This window comes from Camponotus vicinus, unplaced genomic scaffold, assembly GCF_025532165.1.
Source record: "Camponotus vicinus isolate PSW18456_S1 unplaced genomic scaffold, iyCamVici1.0 SCAF_8, whole genome shotgun sequence".
Taxonomy (NCBI): domain Eukaryota; kingdom Metazoa; phylum Arthropoda; class Insecta; order Hymenoptera; family Formicidae; genus Camponotus; species Camponotus vicinus.
This window is the reverse complement of record NW_028141980.1, coordinates 11,073,317-11,097,311: the sequence shown is the minus strand read 5'-3', so window position 1 is coordinate 11,097,311 and position 23,995 is coordinate 11,073,317. Positions and strand designations below refer to the sequence as shown.

General features: G+C 44.8%; 2 long non-coding RNA genes across 9 annotated transcripts in view; one reads left to right on the top strand and one right to left on the bottom strand.

Moving 5' to 3' along the window:
• Window positions 1-15,516, bottom strand: part of LOC145976067 (uncharacterized) — a 143,215-nt gene extending 127,699 nt beyond the window's left edge. For all 4 annotated transcript variants that reach the window (XR_014440176.1, XR_014440177.1, XR_014440179.1 and 1 more), the window contains exon 1: window positions 14,857-15,516. This is a non-coding gene — a long non-coding RNA (uncharacterized LOC145976067). The remainder of the gene's footprint in view (window positions 1-14,856) is intronic.
• LOC145976065 (uncharacterized) overlaps window positions 1-23,995 on the top strand; it is a 204,189-nt gene that overhangs the window by 136,894 nt on the left and 43,300 nt on the right. Inside the window, exons 6-7 of one of the 5 annotated variants that reach the window (XR_014440169.1) lie at window positions 2,028-2,289; window positions 18,515-18,677. The exons of 3 other annotated variants lie outside the window; for them this stretch is intronic. This is a non-coding gene — a long non-coding RNA (uncharacterized LOC145976065). The remainder of the gene's footprint in view (window positions 1-2,027; window positions 2,290-18,514; window positions 18,678-23,995) is intronic. One more of the 5 variants, XR_014440170.1, reaches the window with a different exon arrangement.

The following is a 23,995-nucleotide window of genomic DNA, read 5'->3' as shown; positions in this document are numbered from 1 at the left end:
AGAGGATGGCGGGCCCAGGATGGGTGGCGGTGCTGTGGCTGCGAGAGCTTATATCGCAAGAACCAACCCCAATGGAAACTCAAGCCTCGGAGGAGCCTCACCCATCATGCACACTCCCGTGCTTACCGGTCGCTCGTGCTCTCGATCTCTCCTCGTCTCTCTCTCTTTCTCTCTTCCACATCTTCCTCTCTCTCTCTCTCTCTCTCTCTCTCTCTCGCTCTTTCTCGGTTTTACTCCGTCTCCTTCCTAGCCTCTTCGTCTCTCGGATTCCCACTCGCTTCTATAACCCAACGGTTCCATCACCTCCTACACTCTATCCTGGATAGCACTCAGCTCCAGAGAAACCGTCGCGCTATCTTGAGAGACAAAGTTACGTCGTAATTCCTTCGTGAACAGATGCCGATGCGGTGCTAAGACGACATTCTCGCTCTCCTCCACCTCCTCCTCTTTGTGACTATTCACACCCGACAAACGCCGGATTTTGATTACTTCGAGCACCCCGAGTTATGAGGGTATACGAAGGTATCGGATAAAAAAGTAAACCGCATTAGATAAGTCTTATCTTTGACGAAAAAATTTGCTTAATATTTCAACGTGCTCTCTACTGTGAAAAATCTATCCGGGAATTATTTTACGTGCAATCGCAAAAGATAAAATGTCATTCGACGAGGGGTTGATCTGGCGATGAGAGTGGTATAATATATATGATCCACTAAATAGGGACGGCTGTGCGTGAGCGACGAATCCCACAAGACAGCATGAGATATTGCCGGATTAGGACGCATTATAGTTTTAAGCTCGTACCGTTAAAAGCCGTCGGTTCTCATATTCCGCAAATAATTCATTTGATGTAAGCTCGTTTGGAAAGTTATCGCGCGTTGCGCATTTAAAAAGTTAACGATGCGAAATCGGATGCTTCGTTAACTTAAGATGCGCTACAAATGCGAGGGCTATTAAACGATAAGTTAAACATACAACTTATCTCTTACTAGTATCAAATATGCTTATATTTTTCAGATTTGTGTCTTGCTAGATAAATAAAATCTTTTACTTATAAAAGAATCATAAAGTATAATAAAATGTGCCACGATAATTCGACGCGGCAGAACTTTAACAAGGTGTCCAAACGAATTGGAAACGTGCTCCTTACAATAGTACCCGGAGGGTAAGATGTACAGTCATAACCCTTTTATTTCGCGCGAACTCGTGCGCGATAGCACGGCTCGTTGAGCGCCACTGTTTTTCCGAGGGTTGAAATCGTCGTCGCCGGGCGTGAGGAAGGGTTGATCTAGGCAGAAATGCGCCTAACGCTCTCTCTCTCTCTCTCTCTCTCTCTCTCTCTCTCTCTCTCTCTCTCTCTTTCTCTCTCTTTCTCTCATTGTATTTGAAATGGATAGAGCTATAGCGCGGAGAGTGAGAACGACAAAGACGTTGCGGATTGAAACGAGACGGAGTTCGCGCAACCGTGGCGATAATAAACCAGACCGGCCGTGCAATAAAATATATCCGAAGCAGAGGCGACGACTCGTTTAGGCAAAGAGAGGGAGCGCTTCATTACCGAGTCGAAGTTCATCGCTAACCCCTTAGACCCGCGCTTTGCCGGCTCCGATGTTGGGAGGGCGGTACGACCGACGTTTGCCGAAAAATCCTCGGATAATTAACCGTTCCGCGGGGATCTCGGTATGCGAGCGTTCAATGAGCTTGGAATGCCGAACAACTTCTTTATTCGCCAAGGCTCGAGGGGATCCCTTTGTCGGTGCAATTTCCGCGATCTGTACCAATTATCGTTGAATAAAATTTATCCTGGACAGATAAAATTTATAAATGACAAGTATAAAATGTATTACATTTATTGCTCTGCCATTTTTATAAAATTTTGATTGAATCATTGTGTAGTTAAAATATTATTATTAAACTATTAACATTGTTAAATCGTTATTAAAATTGGCACAAGTGAACGCGAATTAATCATAAATGTGAATGAGATTGAATTAAAAAATTGAAAAGTAAAATAAATTTTAATTCAGAAACGAAGGCGGTAGCCAGCAATAAATCATCTTGCAAGTGGCGAAGCGGTAATTCACGTTGAAGAGAGTAAAAACGGGCAGAAGGTTGAGAAAGAGAGGAGAAGGTTTCGTTTGAACGACAAACATCTCGGCACCGTACAACGATCGCGGCAACAAAAATCCATTCGGAAAGCACGCGGACCACGAGAAGAAAAATATAACGACCCACGGAAGGAGGAATAACGCGCGAGTTTACTACGTTCTAAAAGTCCCATAAACCGCCGTACGTCAAACTTTTCAATTTTATGTTCAGCGTTTCGTTTCTTCCTCGTTTCGCCACTTAGGGTACCATCGTCGCTGCGAAAAAAATGAGAAGCGATTTTATAAAATGAATAATCGGGATTGACGCGTAAAAGAAACAAGGATTTGTCAAATTATTATTCCTGCTTCTTTTAATTAGAAAGATTCTGGCGTTGAAATCTCGAGCCAGTTCGCAATCGGCCATTTACGAAGATTCGCGATCTACGAACATCCGTGTGTCCCCATTAGATGCTATCAATGCTTTCAAAGAAACACAATTAAACCGTCCTGGAAATCGGACGTCCATTCGCGTTCACACGTTCCATTATCGAGCGCTACGTTATCCCGGTACGAGGTGCCAGGGACGATCATGGTCACCAGACACGCCGATGACATCTCCCGGGCGTTGCGTCACGGCGCGAAAGATAAGAATCTAAATAGAGATCGGTGCGATCCTTTGAGCATATAATTTCGTTTCCGATGCGGGGACAGCTGTCACACGATCGGATGTTTGGGCGCGAGAGAGGAGGCGGGGTGATCGTCAACGCGGATGATGACGTTCCCGCACTTTGATCGTAGATTATGTTACTTATGTCGACGGACACAGGGGTGTCGAGGCAGAAAAAAAAAGTTCGTTAAGTTTCAGCGAAATCGCATCACGAGAAGATCCCCGCTGCGCGGCACTGATCATCGAAAGAGAAAAAATTTTCATATTATAAAATGTTTAGCACTTTCTTATATTAAGTCGATTTTTTTGCAGTCGATTGACTATCGATATATCGCGATACCAATTTATATTAAAATATCATGTCACTGTCGATTACGATTTCCTCAGTTTGGTGCTGTAGTGTAAAACTCACGGAGTTACTGTAAGTACTTGAGCAAAGTGAACGCGAGAGCCGAGTGGCTTGAAGCATTTGATGTGCTTAAGCAAATGGACACCCACTATGCACCACCTTCAGTAACGAAGCGTTACGATGGGACAGCGATACGAAGAAGGGGAGAGGGGTTCTAGGATGAGAGTCGGCAAAGGGCCAGAAGGCCGTGTGATGTATTTGTAAAAAGGTGTCGGGTTGGAACTAAGGAGACCCGCTCCAGCGGATGCCCCGAGGGAGCATAACCGGCAGCGGCGACGGCGGCGGCAGGGAGGTAACAGATAAAAGAGAATCGTATAAAATGGGGTGCGCCACGGGAGAGAACGGGGGGAAAGGGGGGGGAGGTGCCCGTCGATGCCCGTGGGGCACCCCGAAGGTGCGGAAACCCGGGGGACGAGCGCCAACGCCATTTTGCAGCTCTCGAGGTTGCGATCGGGCGACGAAAAGAGCGAGACGGAGGCGGCAGGGGGAGGAGGAGACGAGGGCGCGAGAGGGTCTCGGTCTGATCTGTCAAATTTCATTTCACGCTTCTGAGAGCGGGCGCGACCAGCTCGATGGAGCCAGATACGGATCTGCCGACACCTACTAGCGGTCCCTCGACTTAATCCGCCATTGTCGTAAAGTCCGTTTAATCGAGATATCACACTTTTAAAGGATAAAGTTGCGGAGCAAAATTACATCGACAAAATATAATTCGTGTAAAAAAAATTAAAACAACGGTGACTAACGTTAAAATTAAAGCGCGTCGATTGCTCGAAATATTAAATACGCGACGCGCTAAATTAATTTCAAAGTTACACATCTTTGTTGAATTATTATCTTTCGGCGTGGAATTGTAAAATGCACAAGAGAGATTTGGCCGCGACACAGATAAAACGGCCGCGTGTGTAAATACCCGGCCGAAATATTAAACAGAGGCAAAAGAGCGGCGCGCACGAGGATAGTTCCAGGTTGAGTCGAGCCTGCCTATCGATCGTCGAGGACCTTGATGCGTCGTATCGTTCTGGCGTTCGTACGGTCGGTCGGTCGGTCGGTCTCATGCTGGAAGCTTTGTCACTCGAAGCACGTACTCGGGGCAAAGACCGACGCCGCAAGCTCTCCCCGCGTCTCCGTTTCTCTCTCTCTCTCTCTCTCTCTCTCTATCTTTATCCTGTCCGGTTGCTCGTTCCCGCTCGCTCCTCTTATCACCCGACCTTTCTACAACGCGCCATTGTGTTCCACCGTGGTGGAACCCTGTATATTCCTTGACGCTATGGATTTTCCGAAAGCGTTTCGCTGCTCCGCGAGAGCCTCGCCCCTTTCCCGGCATGCCTCCGCCAAACTTTTCACGATAAGCCGAACTTTCCTTCCACAAAAATAACATCGAAAGTATCGCCGGCCATCGGGCAAAGCTCGCCAATAAACTATGAATTTCTCGGTCGAGTCAAATATAAGAGATAAAATTTCTTTCTTTCCTTTTTTTTCATAACGTTCGCTATTTCGTACGTGCGTCTCGATCGGCTCCAACGTCGAGAACAATGGAAATTCCTTGTTCCTTAAGTGACATCATTGTCACTCGTACAAGAACGAAGGCGCGAGAACCAAAACGAGCGAGCCGACGAACGGACGGACGATTCGATTCGGTTATACGGATGGAGAGGAGAAGCCAATCGTATGAGTCAGACAACGAGTCTGAATCCGCGGGATGCTAAACAATGTCTATCGGCCTGAGCGACCAAAATCGACAATGGAATTGAGGTTTCGAGGATAGAGACCGTTCTGTTACTAATGATATTCATCTACCGTGTGTCTTTAATAATGATAAATTATTTTTCGATATATACTCGATCGCTAATCTTGTAAAATAACGAACGAATGAACGCTTATGAATGAAGAGTGTGCTTTAATACGCAGAATATTTAATTTTTTTCTTTTATAACAAAAAGGGATGTTATTTAATTTTATATAAATATACCATAGTGTACAAAAATCTCATGCAATATACTCGCGATGAAATATTTCTGTTCTGTTCTGTTCTGATGAAAAAAGTTGACGTAGCATTTAATGCAAATATCGGTGATATACATTTCGCGTCGTTTTGGAAATTTCTCACGCTATTTTCCTCATATGTAGAATTCATTGTCGATAACCGTGGCGTGCCGGCAGGAAATAATAAAGCGATATCCGGAATGGAGGAAATATTACCGGCATATTAGCGAGACCCCGCGGGTGGTCGATGATGGAGGAGAACGTGGACCGAGACAAGAGAGAAAGAACGGTGCCTATAACCGTACGCCATACGTCGCTACACGGGTTGGTGATACAGGAGCCTAACTGGAGGTCCCTGTTGGGCAATAACGCCCTCCTTCGTAACATAGTGGCACAATAATGTAGGTTCTTTATGCGAGTACAGGGCAAATAGATCACATTGCTGACTAATAAGCCCATTGGTGTGACCGCGCTCTCCTTTTCCATCCTCCTCTCTCTTATTTTCCCCTTCTTTTTTTCTCTCTTTCTTTTCTCATCGGAGCGATAGTTCCCCGCTTTTTCTCGTTTTCTTCCAAAATTCCTGCCGTCTATCAATTGTGTTAGGCATAGGCGTCTCCGGGGGTGTCCACTATTGTAATGGTAATGCACCCGGCAATCGATCTGCCTCATTATGTCACCAAACCCTCGAAAAACCTCGCCGAGTCACACGAGACTCGCTCAATTCCGTATGCTCCATTTTTATGGGAAAAACGCGGATTTTACGTGGTGACTATTTTAAAACGAGCATCGAAGCTCTCTCAAGATCTCTAAAGTCACAGTTAATCGAGCATTTTTATGACAATTATTTTAATCGTTTTCGAGACTTTTAAAATGCATAGCATGTATTTTGTGATTCGTCAATTATTACAAAAATAATGATGATAAATCAAAATATTTTATATTTTTTAAGGAAACGTTATACTTAATATTTATAAATTTTATTCTGCGATCTTAAACGATAACGTTTGCGATACGATGATAATATCTTGGGTCATTGACATCGGTTAAAGACGAGGCGGAAAGTTATAGGACCGCCTATATTAAACTGCAGACTGCCGTAATACTTCGAAATTCCGACCATCTCGATTACCCGTCTAATTATCTGCCGAGTCACGATAGGGGGACCCTATTCTCCTTCTGAAGATGGAATTGCCGTTCCCATCGTCCTCCGAGTCAGCGATGCCGACTACTATCCTCTACCGAGGTCATTGTTACGTCGTTACTACCCTTTAGTACGGTCCTCCGACCAATTTCGGTCCAGAACGATGGGCGCGATTTCCGTCTGGTCGTCATGGTTGACCGAAAACAGATTTGCGAGCGGACCGCTCCGTGAATCGTGGCCTGTCGATATTAATGGATGCGCGTTTGAACGACGTATATTATCGGGCGATTCGGATGCACTTTCGATGTTCTCTACGCGGCAAGTTAAACGCTCCGTAAGATATAGGTCGTCGAAAACGCCGCGGCAAAAGCTAATGCGGTAAGTCGATAACATCCGGTCGGGAGGAGGAGACTGCTCGATATTTGCGCTGCACGTCCGATGACAGTTAGTTAATATGCATAGTTAATTTCGTTTGTCTTCGAAGGCAGTCGTGCGAAAATACGCGCTAGTTTAGGTGCGAGCGTGAGTTAGGTGCAGTAGGCGGCGTAGCTAAGCTAGGTGGGCTGCAATCAATACTGTTTCGGCATTACGGCGGAAACACTCTCTCCGAAACAGCCTACGTTTCGCCTCGCGCGCTGACGGAGAAGGCGTGCGAGGAAGAAAGCGGGGGAGGAAGGGCTACGAGAAGAGGAGAGACAAATAGCGGCGGAGGGGGTGAGAGGAGAGCGGAGGGACGCGATGTTTGTCAAAGAGAGATACGGGGAGCCGGAGGTTCCGAGGGACGAAGAAAGAGGCCGAGAGGGACCGGGATGGCGAGAGGGGGGAGATCCCGACCACGTTTCGTGGTCCGCATACTGATGGGTCCAGTCGTATGTACGGAGAGAGCGAGCGCGGGCAAAGCCCAAAACACAGAGCTCTCCGCTGTCTTTGGTAAACCCGGGTTGCGGAAAATACCGGCAACGTTGCCGTCGTCAACACCCCTCCCTATAAACACGCGAAGGGGGAGAGGGAGTCAGTCAAAGGGACTCTTACGAAATTCGAAAATCGAAGCACGCCGGATATGATAAAACGGAATCATTTGCGTTCGCGAAACGATTTTTTGAAAATCGACTACCCCGTGAATTTCCCGACTGTTTAAGCGCAAATAGCCTGGTAATACCGTGGACTTCTTATATTATCGCCGATGTTGAGCGTTGGAAGTAAACGTCCTCCGGGAACGTCGTTCTGCTCGTGCGCGTCCAGGAAATTGAACCCGCGTTTTCGTGCTCGCCGCCCGCGCTGTTCGCAGTAACTTCCCATTAACGGTACGTGAAAATACTCGTATGCCGTTTTAGGTGGATGCGCGCTCGTTCGTACGCGACGATGCGCATTAAGAGTCGTCGGTGGACGGTTGATGGGTCGTTTCGACGACCGCGCGACATTATTTGTTTCAACGTATCGCGTCGCGAAGGCAGCCAGACGCGTACGTCGCAAGTAGATGGTTGATGGGGCGCCGGCTTCCATCGTGTTCGGAATTTTTTGGACGATTACTTTTTTCGAAGTGCCCTTCTGGACGTTTAAAAAAAGGGAGAGAGAGAGAGAGGATTGAGAGGGGGGAGGAGAAATGGGTGCCAGTTCGTATAAACGGGCGCAGGTAGCCCGGAGCTATAGGGTCGAAAGAGGTGGAGGAGGGTCAGAGTCCCTCACTCGCGAGCGCATAGTTCGTACAGCCGGTAAGTGGGTACCCACTTCTGGATTGGCTCCCCTCGTTCCACTCGTTGGATCATCGTCGTTCGCCGAAAATTCGATCATTATGATTGCTTATGATGTAAATGATGCCCCGCGGCAGCAATTGTTTCCACCAGAGCGAGCCCGTGGGGCTGCGGGTCCCGGCACTATCGTCCTGAAGAGCCGGACAAGGCCACGGGACGTCAAGAAGAGTACCATTGGCATAGCGCCGAATGGGATAATACAATCGAATATTCGTGCAGGTGCGACGAAATCCTCGCCGACTCGCGCTTTAATCCAATTTTATTTCGACTAATAAGTACGCGTTAAGCAAAAAATTGCGCGAGAAATATAACTTATAGACATTCTCTTATTTGATAAGTTTTAAATTTCATAGATATTCAAGTTTTCTTTCTTGGTATTCTTCTCTTGGAATCGATATATGTATGTCTACTTGATTGCAAAAAGGAGCCAAATACCTCCTTTCCTCGCGATGGTGGATCCACTCGTGCACGACTCTCGAAGAGACTAGAGACAGCAGCCCCCTTAGGAGGGTCGAATCCCCGGCTAATTTGCCCTCGGCTTCTTTACGACCGTAATTTTAAATTCCGGCGAAAAAAAAAATAAAGCGAACTATATTTAGGCGCTCTCTTTAAATAGGCCGGGGGAGATGGTTCCACATCGGCTCGAGGACCGAGTCGAACCGATCCAATCTCGCGTTCTCCTTGTGCCCGCGAATCCACGTACGTAATATACACGTGAAACGTCTTCTCTCTACACGCGAGTAACGCCTGTGCGTGTAATGGGGGGGATCTACCGCCGCCGCCGCTGCCTATTATAGTAATTTCACGGTACGATGTCTATTCCCGCGCGCTCCGGAGCAGCAGGACTAATTTCATTAGGGATAAAGATCATCATTATTTTGCGACCATCCCGAAAATTGCCGGCGTGCCTCTCCTTTCCGCGATCCGATTTTAGAGAACGCGAACGTTCCAAAGCTTTCGGTTCTCCAGCCATCTGCGATCATTGCTGGCAAAAGTGACGTCACGTCGATGACTAAAATGTGTGTATTTCTCTTTACATTAAAAACATAATTTTTTTATTCTAGTAAAAAAATCGATATTTCTTTAAACGTCAAGTAATGCTCATCGAGGGGGGACGTCACGTTCGTGCGAGATTCGCGTAGATCGCCAAGGAACGATCCCACATCCAGTGGACGAACCACCGTCGTCGTACGCGTTCGCGTGATAAATCGATAGCCGATCCGACGTCACGTAACTCACGTACACGAGAGCACGCTTGGCAACCAGGTTTTTCTCCGGCTGGCAGTCCGGTGTCCGGCGCCCGCTGATTGATCCAAGGAATCCTTCGCGAAAGGTGAGTGCGAGGAGCTCGACGACGATGATACTCTCGTGGAAATGAGGGATGGTGAACACGATGACGGGAAAATAGGCGCGTCGCTTGTCGACGTGACATTCTAACTGATTTTTATCCGTAGGCCTCTCTCTCTCTCTCTCTCTCTCTCTCTTCCCCTCTCTTTTTCTCTCGCAACAGGAAACGTTGGAAAAATCTCGCGCGTTTACGCAGCAACGGTAATTGCGGATTTATTAAGCTACACCACGTTTCTACAAAGCTGTATTCCTCGATAGATGGATCGACTGCAATTTTTTGCTTCGCTATTCGATCTAGTATCGCTACTTGATCGAAGTTTGAATTCATTCAGGATGATGTATTAATAACGGGAAATTTTCAGAATTACATAATGATGCTTAATCATTTACATGCATATCTGTTTATTTTTTTATATGTATATATGCAAAATATTAAACGAAAAATATGAAACGAAATTAGCGGAATATATTATAATTAAAGTCCACAAATTATTTGAGATAATAATTACATATTAATAAAATTACTTATTAATAAAACATTTTCTCATAATCCGCACAGTTGTTTTTTTCTCACCAAACATGCTTGCATAACTTCCGAATTGTCGCGCAAGATGTATGTTCCTTTTAATCAGGGCGAGATAAATCTCTCGAACGATCTCGATAACGCTTATGGAAACCTGGGAAATCTGGGAAAACAGGCAATTGCGCAATATCGGGTGGCGATCCGCATTCCGCGATGTTAAACGAGTCCATGGCAAACGTAAAACACGCGTCAAAGAGAGACAAGTTACCGCGATCAATGATCCGTTATTACTTATTAGCTATTATTACGGTAACAGCTACTGTCTGGCGGCTACGACTAATTGTTGTCGTCTAATTGACAAAGTTCTCAGGCTCGGATACCGCAATCCCTGCAATACCGCGATAGTCGTTCATTTTCGCTCTTTTTATTTCACTCTAGCGCGGCGAGGAAAAAAACGCACGACTTCCCGTTTCGTTATCGGGATTTTGCTCTGGGGGTTGTACCCAGAAACGCCGAGCTTAAATCGGCGATCGGAGAAAGGGTCGACGAAACGAGACCTCGTTAGATTTATCGAGGTTCCTACGATTATCTGCCGTTAAACGTTTTATCATTCTCCCGGACATGCTCGATAGGGAAAGGAAGGCTCCTTGGCGCGCGGCAACGGGTATCGATTTAAGAAGCCCTAGCGACAAGGGCTGCGATTTGTCTTGAGCGTAAATTAATCTGGCCGTAAGCGGAATAATGATGCAATTCGGTAAAAACTAAAACGTGTCGCGATATTAATAAAAATAGGGTAATGACTTATATCTCCATTTCACGTGGCAGTCGTAGTCTGGATTGACGCGATCCTCCACCACGAATAGGAAAAAACTGTGTTAATTGAAATTAGAGTTGGTGCGACGAATACGACTATATTAAAGTGTTGTGTCGCGCGTGGCATTCAATTTTCGCGTGTACCAACACTTTGGAAAGTCCGTGCACGAATACAACTATAGAGAAAGTGGGGTGTCGCGGCCACGCATTCTGGCGCGCGGGTCACAGGGTAATTAACCTAGCTCAACGATATCGTTGATTCGTTTGCATCGCGTGACAGACTCTCGCGGCGACTCATTACGTGATTATTAGTTATTTCCTCGCCGATTTTTTACAAAACGCGGTTCCGCAATTAGCGATCGTGCCTGCGGGGGTGTAAGTAATTGGTGCATAACAAATGTACTCTATTAAAGGAGAATGCGAAATTATCCGTTGATATTTCGAGAAATCAATTCCTTCGAGACATCGTCTGCTCTTCTTGAAAGGTGTAATCTGCATTTTCGCGATCATATATAATCATCTTATAAAAAATCATCTTAATAAAAAATTAATAACATCACATTATAATCGCCACGAAGAGAAATCATTAGCATATATTTTTACTGAATTACAGAGAGATTTACGCTGAAATATAATTAACATGTCATAAATATACAGTTGATGTTTCAATTAAGTAATAATTAAATTTTAATAAGATGATAATTGGTATATAAATTGCAGCTTGCTTAAAGATGTTTATGATAAATTTTACTAATAAATTTCAATTATATAATACTCTTTGCTCTTTAACTTTGTACTTTGAATTAATTTCTAAACGTATTATAAATAGACGTTTCTACGAAAAACACCAATGTTTAATCTTCTTCAATCTAATTCGAGAATTTAAAATATATAAGATACAAAGGTTCTTTGAGAGACTCTTGTGTGATTATGTCAAAACATTTATAAATCTTTGCTGTGTAGGGAAATATCGGTCAGTCACGTCAGCATCTTAAGTTTGCACTACCCCTATCTCTTCCAAGGGTATCGTTCAGGCTTCTCGTTTCTGCCCCCGAACAATTTCGACACGAAGACAAGACCCTGCGCGGTAGGTAGGTAGGTAAACGCGCACGCATTGCGGACGACAGCTGTCAAATAAATGTTAAAAAAAGCGCTAGCCAAGCGAAATTTCGAGTGGGACATGAGCGAAGAAGGGTGCGTGCCCACCCCTAGTGAAATACCCTTAGCCCGCGGGGCAAAAGGCTCTGCACAATTTTTCCAGAGTTCGCTCTCCCTGCAACCGAGCGGTCGATAAGTCACCGCTACGCTAACTCCTCGGTGATCCTTGGTCTCGTCTCGAAAACTATTTGACGAATTTTTTCTACATTACTATAAAAAATTGGATTATTAGGAACATTTTTGAATTCTTTCGAAAAAGTTTCATATTAATCTTAATCGATAATTAGATCATTAAATCAACGCATAATTTTTTATCCATTTCTATAATTTTTGTTTTGTGTGTTATATATTTCCGTAAAATTATCGGAAATTATTTTATTAATTAAAAAATTTATTAAAATATATTGAAAAATTTAATTTATAAATTAAATTGTAAATTATATGAATTATATGAATTTATGTATGATTTATATATTTTTATTTTTTATTCTGCATTTTTGCTTTTTTTGTTGCATAGACATTTATAACAAACTTTATAATAGACCGCCGTAAACTTTTGAAGTATGATAGTCGATCCATGTCAATCAAATCGTTCTCGTTTTGCAAACTTGACGCGTGCCCGAAAAATTTTCGAAATAAAAATGTTAGAATGCTTCGTTACTTTGAACGCGGGATACGCTTTGCCTTTCTGAATTTAACGAAGTAACGAAAGCTAAAAGTCCCTCGACGATCTGGAATCTCATGGCGTTAGACATTGAGGAAGGGTGGCGACATAGCGCTGAGGGGCAAATTTTCGAGGGTGGTTTCGCGCGTCAATGGTTTATTAAGAAGCACTTGTTTAAAGGCAGCCCCTTTCAGATCCGACAGCCAATTCGACCACGACGTTTGTGTCACTCGGATATATAAATGGATGGAACAGGCGGGGGTGACTGGCTGGCTGGCTGGCTGGCTGACTGGCTGGCTACGGACGGACGAGGAACGGTCGAATTTACCCCACGGCAATCCGTCGTGTCGCCGTAATTGAAGTTATTGCAATATTGTGTCCTGTCAGCCCCGCTGTCCTCGCTATCGTTCTATTTCTCTCTGTCTCACGCGACCTGTTTTTCTACCTTCATTGTCTTGGATGCGATGTTAAGTTTGCGGGATCGCATAACGCGAATAATTTTTTTGTCGTTTTAAATGCAGCTGTAAATATAGGCTGTAATAACTGACTTTATTCAAATACTTTCGAAACTTCAACGATATGAAAGAACTGAATAACTATCAAAGAACTCGATTTATGTGGCCGACATATAGAACACATAAATGTCTTTCAAATATTGCGTAGATTCTTTTGTAACTGCCGATTTTACTACAACCCTCAATTTTATAAATTATTATAACTTTGTTAATTGTTTTAATCGATTGAGCCGATTTTCTCGAAGCAACACAAAGTCGCGATATCGCCCAGAATCACAATATAGGAGAAAAGTCTTTTCCAAGAGTGTTTCCAACAGGAATGCCCAAGGCGAAGTTAACTTTGTCCTCGCTTAATCGCCTTTTCGATAGGTACGCGCCGATCCCTTTGTTCAGACAATATCTCCGCACGTTGCCCCCGCTAATGTATGCACTGAGCCTTCATCTCTCCCTCCGGGTCCTCGCGATGACTCCGGCACTCCTAACCCCATAGCCACCACCATCCCATACGGAAAGCTGCGAGGGGGATCAAGGGGGAGACCTCGTACTCGTTCGCCTTTATTGAATTTTGGGTTTCAAGTTGGAGGAGAGAAGTACCGCGACAGAGGAAACGAGAGATGCCGCGCGAGGAGAGACGGAGAGCGGCAAGGGGTTCTGAGATAGCCTGTGGGGTGCGGAGCCAGAATTAATTCACATCCCGCTGCATTGCTTTTTACGATATAACTGCGGTTTGTTAGTCGTTATTCACGGTACGAATTCAATTTCATGTCCAGCTTCTAGGGCAGAAATAGAAGCGGCAGGCTTACGAGGTTCTGCCGTTCCGCGAGATACTTGCGTTCATCCCATCTGATAATAAACGTCAATGAAAAGAACCAAGAGTCGAGAAAGAAAATAAAAATGTTTTCAAAATTCAAGGAAGATTATACGAAAGAATTACGTGTAAAATAAATTTTGGGAAAATTTTGATTATAAAATCATTTTTATGCACAAATTTTGTGAGACTTTTATCGAAATATTATCAAAATCAAAATTTTCAGTTTTAAATTTTTATAGAGATCTTTTACTCAATCTTCAATTTTATTTTTTAAATTATATTTTGTAATTTTTCAGTCAAGTTGTTTTTTTATATAATAAATAATTAATAGTTTCTTATGCAATCATTCATGGTTAGATTGTTTAGGAAAAAGAAAGGGAGGATTCTCGCGATCGTAAGACGCGTGCTAAGTCAACACGTGGTCGCCACGTGGAAACTGCAAGTGAAAAATCGAGTGTCGGCAACGCGTTACTCACACATACACACATTTCGCGTTTCGTTAAATTGCTCGTTGGAATGGGCGAACGTCGGCGAATGCTTTTCGACTGGTTACGAATGGCGCGATAAAACACGCCGACTAACGCGAGATACGACCAATTAGCTCATGTGCCAAGTATACGATTTAAAGTGGGTTGGTGGAACCTCGAAGGCATTGCCAAACGACGATTTAAGTCGACGTCTTGCGGCAAAGAAGAGGACGCGCCGCGTATTGTCTGTCGTGAAATATAATCTACGGTATCATTAATCTATCCTGTAATAAAGAATTGTCTCTCACAATTCTATTTGTCATTTTTCTTCGCAAGACTATTTATAGGTTTGATTTATACATCTAAAGTGGATTATTAACTTTCAAGTTTTCTCAAATTTCTGCATAAATAACATTCTCTTCCGTAGATAGGAATATAATGTGTTTTATCATCGGAGAATTATTTAAATTTGACAGAAACTATATGTAAAAAATTATTGATACATAATATCACTCACCTCATGTAATCATCATCAGTGTTGAAACAGTGTTCTCTTTCTTCTCTTCCTCCTCCTCCTCCTATTCTTCATCCTCACTGTCTGTTTTCATCTCTTAGGAACCGTCTACTACTTCCTCTTTTCTACATCTCTCCCAATCATGGTTGACATCCCCACCGCCTGTCGGAGGAACCCCTGCGGTCGGGAAAGGAAGGGGCAGCGATTACCACGTGATCCATGTGACCGGAACCGCACGAAACACGCAACGATATGCTATCACACGCGATGCATTCAATCACTTTCTTTCGTTGCATTCGACAATTCCATCTCCGTCAGCTCGATTCGCGGTATCTCCTCTTCGCTGAATCTCTGCTTTTTTGTTGCTTCTTCCTCCCGTGTTCGCGAAAAGGCGAATGGCGAACACGTGTAACGGATTTTCTTCGCGCTTCGCGATTTTTCTTCCTTTCTTTTTACATCCATCTCTTCTCTACATCTATCTCGTTTCTATTTCTATCTCGTCTCTCTCTGTCTCTCTTCCCGCTTCCGGCTCTCGTTTTATTTTTCACCCCCCTCTCCCGCTGCTCTCGCGGCTGCTGTCGAGATGCCTGCTTTGCCAGCGACTACTATCTGCCGCGTCGACCGCGGGACTTTGGTATACTGGGAGTATGGTAAGTAGATACACCCCTGCCACCGCCGCCCCCTCCCCCCGTCCCCTCGGGGAACCCGTGCGTTTCCCCCGCTGCGTCTCGCCAGGCCCTGCCGCCCCCGCTCGTCCGCCGCCGCAGTCGCTACCGCGTTGTCCTCTCACCACTCCCCTTATCCGGCGAACCGTGCTTTGCCGCCCCTCTCATGCCGCCACTACGCTTTTGCTCGCGAGGCCCCAGGGATGTATCAACTATCGGTTTATTGGAATGCCGCCTTTTTTATGGGCCCACTATAGCAAACCTCGATATCTCGAGACGAGATCGCGAGTCTCGTTGCATTTTCAACGATTGGGGCGACATATGTTTGAAGGGGATGTACAAGATGAGAGCTTCGAATCTGAAACTAGTTCCAAGTTTTGACAAATGTCAAATTAAATCTCGACTATCTTGCACCTTCTAATGAGAGACATTATTTTATCCCTCATTCGTAGTCCAATGAATTAGACATCTCTATAATATCTTTGTATTATTTATAGTATGTATTATTGTCATTTCTAATTTAATTATATTCGCGAGAAAAACGTGAGACATATTGTGCGATGTTAAAGTTCATAAATGGAAAGAGCTGGATTCGGGTACGACAAGAGAAGGCGCACGGCCCTGGAAGATCGCCACCACTACCGCAGACTGGCAAACGTATAAAAGACAGCGTTTGCATGCTAACATATCTATTATAATGGCGACGTTCGTGCCTCTTTCTCGCGCACGCTCCCTCTCCGTTGCACTCTCATGCCACCCCGTCTCGCTTGCATCTCCATGGTGCATTCCGTCTCACTTCGCCGCGTGCATAAATTACCGCTTTCAAATGCAAAAGTATGAATGAGATAAAGTTTCGCCGACGATCGTCTTTCCTCCCACCAGCGCGGTTATGCTTCTTGCTCTCTCCTTCCCACTCTTTCCTTACGTCTCTATTCTATATTATCTATCCCTGAAAGCTGATTATATGCATTACGACTAGATGGGCAATCGATTGTAACAGAAACTTTATTTTATACTCTCTGCCTTCGTATAACTTTCCATCTTTTCCGAAATAATTTTTTAGGTGCGACTTAAAATAATGCATCTCTCGCGCGGTCTTAAACTATAAATCGAGATTCTCTCACTCGTAGATGAGATAATAAAACGTAGTTGTAAAATTCGATTGTTATTTTCAAGTGTCGTTAAAGTTGCATTAAGAAGTAATAATGGTGGATTCCAACATCGGCGAAGAATAATATGGATAATGTATTTATTAAAAACTTTTAATGCTAAATATTTTTATGAAAATTTTAGAAAAATTTTAAATATTGATCCGAGAGCATCTAATTTTAGAAAAATTTTAAATTCTAATTACACGACAACAGAGTGTTTATAGACAAAATATTGTACAAGTTTGAAACGTAACAAGTATGCGTAAGATTTATGCAAGTAAATAAAATAAAACGTACTGTCCTAATAGATATGCGGGCAGTGTTCCATAATCTAAGTCTCTCTCTACCGATATCCATTTATGGAATAATAACAATAATTTTGGAGCGAAACGAGATTCTGTTAATGTCACGTTAGATAGTTACAGTCATCCGGTCCCGTAATAAAAGGGTTGATGTGTGCGCGACATCCCTTGTGCGTATAAGGACTAATCCCTTCGACCAAAATTCCTCTTAAATTATTACGGATCGATGACACGAACGCGGTTTCTTCAAACAATCGTCGATTATTTTGAACCGAATCAATAACGAAACAAAATTTCAAACTTCGTCAGCCGATACATTATCGCTTAATTGATGTCCGCTTATGCGGGAAAGTAGTTACGGGTAGTAAAAGATAACGCTTCTGTCAACGAACGCCGCTTCGTTTATGTTAATCAGCCGCGTGACGTCACACTGGCAACCCCAACGACGAGCAATATCAACCCCTAACTTGGTCGCAAGCAACAAAACGTGCACGCGGAGCGTATCACGGTCCCGCCGTAACGCAATCCCTCTCCTCTCCCCCTTTTCCCGCGCTCTTCTCCTATCCTCCTGTACACCCTTTGTCGACGTTAACCCAAAGTGAATGGTTCTACACCGCCCGTTGCAACGATGGGTTTTAACTTCGGGGTGACTTACTCCGAACGTTATCTATTTTGACAGCGCGGTACGCCCGCGGTCTGTCGTAGGGTCGACGTGGAGGGGCGACGCGGTAATTGTGTTTTAACTACGCTCCATATCGTCGCGATAGCTGTTGTCCATTCGTTCCGAAACATCGCAAAATATTCCTTGATGCAGGGTTGTCGCGCCATCGGTAAATAACGGGCGCGCAAAAATGTTCCCTCTATCCGGTAAAATTTTACCCTACGATTCGCTCACTATGTAAAGTAATGAAGAATGATAGATTATCAATTTTATTTCATTACGATAGCGTGTCGTTTTTGCGGCAGAATTTGCAAATTAACGATAAACAACAATGTAAACGTTAGTCGCCATTCGCGTCGATTTCGTAAAACTACGCCGCGTATGCGATATAGAAAAACGCATGGGCGGACCCTATACAATATGGCATTCAATTTGCGACGGATTCGCTGTCTGGCAACGCAAACAACCGCTATTGGGTTTCATTTAATGAACCAAGCCGGAGCCTTCGGAAGCATTTTTGCGCTGTGGGCTCGGCTTAAATTGGATATCCCCACCCTCTCCTTTTCTCTTTCATCCGCTGTCTATCTTTGCTTATTTTATATCTGCTTCCTGCAACTTACGCCTCGATGAATCGACTTGATATAGGAAGCTGCAATGTTTCGTCGATAGTCAGAATGTATTTGTCCTGAAAAGAAATTAAATTAAAAATTGTATTAAAAAATTCAGGGCAGAAAATTTATTACCAAATATAAGAGGACTCTTTTCTTTTTATTTTCTTGTCGAATAATGTCAGTCAGCTTTTGACAGATTGCGTTTCAGGAACAGGCCGAGCCGGACACGTCGAGGAAATTCGGGCCTCGTTAAAAATATTACGGCTTACAGGGCAATCCTCTTAAAAGTGTTGCGGGACGTAGAAGTGCAGTCAGAGGGAACGGGAGAGAAGGAGACCTCGCGAGGGCAGGGGAAAAAGGGAGAGCAGGAAGGGAGTGAAGAGTCGGCACCGGTATCGGCGCCGTATCGTTCTACCGCGCAAGTGTCCGGTAAGGTAAGCGGATCCCACGATAATCCGGATTACGTATTTGCCCGGTTCTCTGCCTCCTGCCATCTCGATCTCACGCCAGTCGGAGAGCCAAAGACGTATTTGCCTCGTGGCAACGCGCCGTCCGCTGTCCGTAATCTGTTTAACGCTTTACGAATGGCAGCTGGTTGTTTTGCGAAGCCACGAAAACACGGGTAGCGAGAGTCCATATATCATTATCGATGTGTAACCGCGACTACAAACGTTCCCGGGAAGACACGGTTTCTCCTTCGTCAATTACGAGATTCCCAACGTTCACGATTTACTCGAAAGTGAGCGTATTTTCAATTTGACGAGCGATTTATTTTCAGGCATCTCGTCATAATATTTCCACAAAAATTCCATTTTAAGGAGATTAACTTAAAAGTTACATTTATGATATTTTATAATTATTAGCATTGCATAAAGAGAGAGAGAGACTAGAAGTTAAAGACTCGATATCATTAAGAATATAAAATATAATATTTCAATGCTTGAGTTTATATGCAAATATTCTGCGAATTTGTTCATCATGATCTGATGATGCAATGGCACATTGACGTAAGATTAGAAAGCTATAATTTTTATTTGAATCTAGACATTTGTATATCCCTTTTTCACGGACGCGCGCGAGGTCTCGACATCGATCGGTTGCGATCTTTAAACAGCGCCATTAACGATTGCGTGCACAGGCTGAGGGGGTCGCGATCAAATGAATATGATGAAAGAGTGGCGGCATTAGGCGAACGTGCCGTGCATACTGATTTGCGGCTGATTGATTGGACCCCTTTCCACTCGACAATGCCGCGCCACCGCGGCTCGATCCCCGCCCCCTCAATTCCACCCCACGAGTTGAGCCGACATCGTTGATAATATCAAGCGACCGACTGGTGTTCGCGAACATCGATGACGAACAGAAATTAATAATTTGTGCGACAACTTGACGAGACGTACCAGCTTGAAAAGAAAATTGCTATAAAAATCTTTTCATACTCGATCGCTTGGAATTCATGCGCTGACACTTCAGATGTGCTCGTATACCGGTCAAGTAAAGCGAGATTACGCTAATAGAGATAGCTCTTCATCAAAGTAAAACGAACATCTCGGAACGCTAATGTCTAAGGAAGTAATCACAACAAACGATCATTTTGCGGTAACGCTTCATTATCGGTGAATTGTTCGCGGTGGTTAAAATCGGGATCATCGTTGTTGCCTCGGGGCTGGTATGCGGACTAGTAATTTTCGAAATTAGCCGGATGAGACGCGAGAGAGAGAACTGTGGAATATCATAAAGGAAGAGGATGCGCGAACGGGAAGGCACGATTATATGCGAGTTAATTTTTCAACCTCGACCTGTCACGCGGAAGTCGGGTCTGATGGAAGAAGCGTATTTCGCCGGTGACGACGACGACGACGAGGACGGTTGGCTGGTTGGCTCGGTGGTGGTTTGTGGTTATCTTCATTGTCCCGTGGTCGGGTTACGCGAACTGTTGGGCTGTAACGTAATTGTTTTTGACGCGGTAATTTTACAGTGTCGTGCTTACATGCACGGGTCGGCCGCGCGCGGCCATATCGGCCGCATCCGCGGCGCGAAGTGTCGTGATAACTGCCCGTGCTTTTTCGCTCCCTCTTCCCCCTCGCCCGAGTAACGCGGGTTCTTTTGCTTTTCGGATGTCACGCCGCGGTGCATGACAGAGCCCCCTTCGCCTCGCCGCGCACAGGAGCCATCTGCCAAGTCGCACGTCCTTTCCATCACATCGACCAGGAACCTCGAGCTGCTCCAACGTCTTGGCTTGACGTTTTCTCTTCGCGATCATCTTCCGAGAGTCATCTCCGCGGCATCTCGATGGCAGAGTCACCGTAGTTTCGAAATTGCCAAACGCGAAATTTGCCTCCTGAGATTAATCGTTCCTGGAAAATCGACCACGTCGTCCCCAAATGCAATCATGCGTGCGAGCTGTATGCATATCAGAAATCACGAAACTTATTTCATTACGTTGCAAGGAATGTTTTAATTTACGCATGGAGAATACATCTTTCCGAAAATTAAAATAAAAATATAAAATCAATACAAAAATTTATAATTTATGCATCTGTCATGTGACACATTTTGTGGTGCGCTTATGAAGACAATAGGCTTTGAATCGTAAAATATACAAAGTGTGATAAAATAAAATTTAATCATGATAATTACTCAAATGTTCACTTTTCACGAATTTTACTTCAATCGGAAAGATTGATTTAGTTCGATAATCAATATATGTCGCGTTGACAACATCGTCGTGGCAAAGTATGCGAGCTCTTCGAAAACACTCGCTACTCGTGCGTGAGCACGAGAAGAGGCAGAAGCACCAGCAGCAACCGCGGGAAAAGAAGAAGAAGAGAAGAAGAGGCAAGAACATTGCAGGGGATACAGAGAGGGAGACGAGATGAGAGAGGCGTAGTAGTACACGTTGCGGGAGAAGCTGCACCGCCCGAAGGAAAGAAAGCGGTTCGAGTACTCTTCGTCTCTGTTCCTCCCAAACTCCCCGCGTCATTTCCCGTCTCTGTCTCCCGCCATACCTATATCACGCACACACGCGTGCACGAACGGCGTGGTCATCATCCTCGCGATTCGGACGTAGCGATTCGCGCGGACGACGAGCGCGAAGAACGAAGGGAGAGCTCGCTACCACGCTTTAAGAGCTCCCTCGATCGTGGTACGGGGCCCCTTCGGGGTATCGCGGGGTCCTCCCGGCTCATCCCCGGCTTCGGAAGACCCGGGGAGAGTCGCGGCTCGTCATAGTAGCCGGGAGCTACCAGCGAAGCCCGAGAAACCGGCGATCGGCAACGACCAGCGCCTTCCTTCGAATCGGAGGTGGTTTCAGGACCGGCCGCATACCAAGGGGAATATCTCGCGTGGCTGCGGGGCACGCGTTCCCTTCGAACGAATCAACCAACAACCGGGCGTCATTCGTGATTACTACTTTTATCGAGCGTTCCTCTCGCGTCCCCGCGCTTCCCGTGATTAACTATCGATAGAGCGGTGATTCCGCTTACATTCATTAGCGGTCCAACTGCCGCGTTCCTCTATTTGATTTGGTCGTATCATTCAAATATAAACATCTGGAGTGAGTAGGCTGATCGACAACGGACTCGATCACGAATTAGATAATTTGCGCGCTGGCTCCGATCGATTCTGAAATTTTTTTCTCGTTGACAATAGAAATAACAATCGATGCTGCCTTGAGCGCCTCACCTGTCAATCATGTAAGCTCAGATATATCGAGCAACAAACTCATCGCTTCAAGTTTCGACTTAAAATCTACGCGATACTTTCGATAGAAGCGGCGAACGGCAGCGAAGTCAACATCAGCGAGGACCCTGCGGGCAACGTAAGATGAAGCGAGCCTGCGAAGTAGCTTGCCATGGTATGCTGGACGATGTACAGGCTGTTTGAATTCCGCGACGATCTCGTGTATGCGTATTCTCATACGTATTGTACGTATCGACGTATGTACACGACGCTTCGCGTCGCGGTAGCCGCCTCGGAGAGATGGGATTGCGCGATAGACCGCGTGTCGAAAATAGAAATATAATCTGATAGGCTCATTGTGCTCCGAGCTGTACTCGGTGCTATCTGCCAGCACTGTCGGCGAACCGCATCAGCCATCTCCGCACGCCAGTTCGTTGTCTCTAGCCGCATCTCTCTCCGTCTTTTTCTCCTTCCGTCGTTTCCCCGCGCACGTCCACTGCCTTCGATCTTCTCTTTCATCGACGGACCCTGGTCTTTCGACTTTTGTTCAATGTTGCGTTATCTTCACGCTATTGTTGCCTCTGAATGTCTTTTTAACTCGCGACCTACTAGTTCAGAGATTGTCGAACGATCCGATGGGATCTGTCGCAGAAACGATGCCATTGGGCGATTATAATCGCAATTTTTTGAGAGAAGACGACGAAAGTGAAAAATGATTTTACAGGAAAATTCCGAAATATTCGGAGGAAGATCTCAATTTACGGGGGGGTTGAAGAAGAAAAAAAAGAAACCGTTACGATAGATCTCCCCCGCGCGGTTTAGCCGTAAACCACGGCGTAGTGGGAGCGTGACCAATGGCATCGTGATCGTAAAGAAATTAGAGGGGCAGTAATGGTTTCCGGGTACGGTGCCTTCCGGTCCGCATACATCTTCTCCGCGGCCGGTCCGCGGATACGCGCTCGCTTATATCGGGTTAGCTCGCTGACCCTTCGCGGTAACGGCGGAAGAGCAGCATTTGTCTACGTCCTAGGGTCCGTTTTCTTTCGACCGATCGATCGTGACGTATCGCGAGAGAGATCGCCAACGGTTTCGGACGTCGATCAGCGGAGCGAGCGACCCGATCGACAGGTTACTCCGAAGGCCAATTAATTAAAGTTGAAAATTAATTAATCGCCTCTCTCTTTCCCGGCAACTACGAGTTAATATCGATGGAGGTTGATTTTATCGCGGCCTCTTATGAAACCCACGTCACAGGGCCGCGTGTCGTGTCGCAATTAAAGTGTCACATCGGATAAAGAGATGTAAGTATGTCGGCTAATTACTCGCGTTTTCTACCGGTAATTGACAGTCGGATAATAATGAATATTTACAGGAGCGTGCTTAGACATGCGTGCCAGCAAATAGCTAGCCCCTTCGCGTTGCTCGCTTCGACTCGAGAGGATCGGCAGATGCATTATCCGCGTTACATGTTTATTCTCAGTAGCTTAATCGACTTGACAGCGATGCAATAAGTATGATCGTTGGAATTTTCGTTTCCATTTCCCGGAGTAGCGCTGTTCGCTCGCCGGAAACGCGCAAACAGAAATGCAATCAACGGCGCGACTGCATCAAGTGCGCGAACGCGGTCCCATGCGTATCAATATGTTTTGTTGCGTGTCGCCGACATGTGCATTGTCGAGGGAACAACCATGTGCGTCAACATACTCCGATATTCGTTGTAACGATTGCCTTTGAATCGGTCCTTGATTCCTTACCTTGTTGTTGTGCCGGGGGAATAATGAATTAACTACCTAACGGGCTTATTTACACGTTCATCAATAATACATAAGAAAAAAACGACATATTTTCGTTGTTTTGCTCGATGAAATGTTTAACGGTGGAAAGCGAAAGATTTTAAAAATAATGAAAGATTTTACAATTAATAAAAAAATGAATTATAAATTAATAAATTCGATAAAGTAATAGTTTATATAAATGAATAACTTATAAATCAATAAATTTATAAATTAATAATTGAATTAAAAATAAAATTTTCCCCTGAAAGATTCTAAAGATCTGTGATATTCCAGTT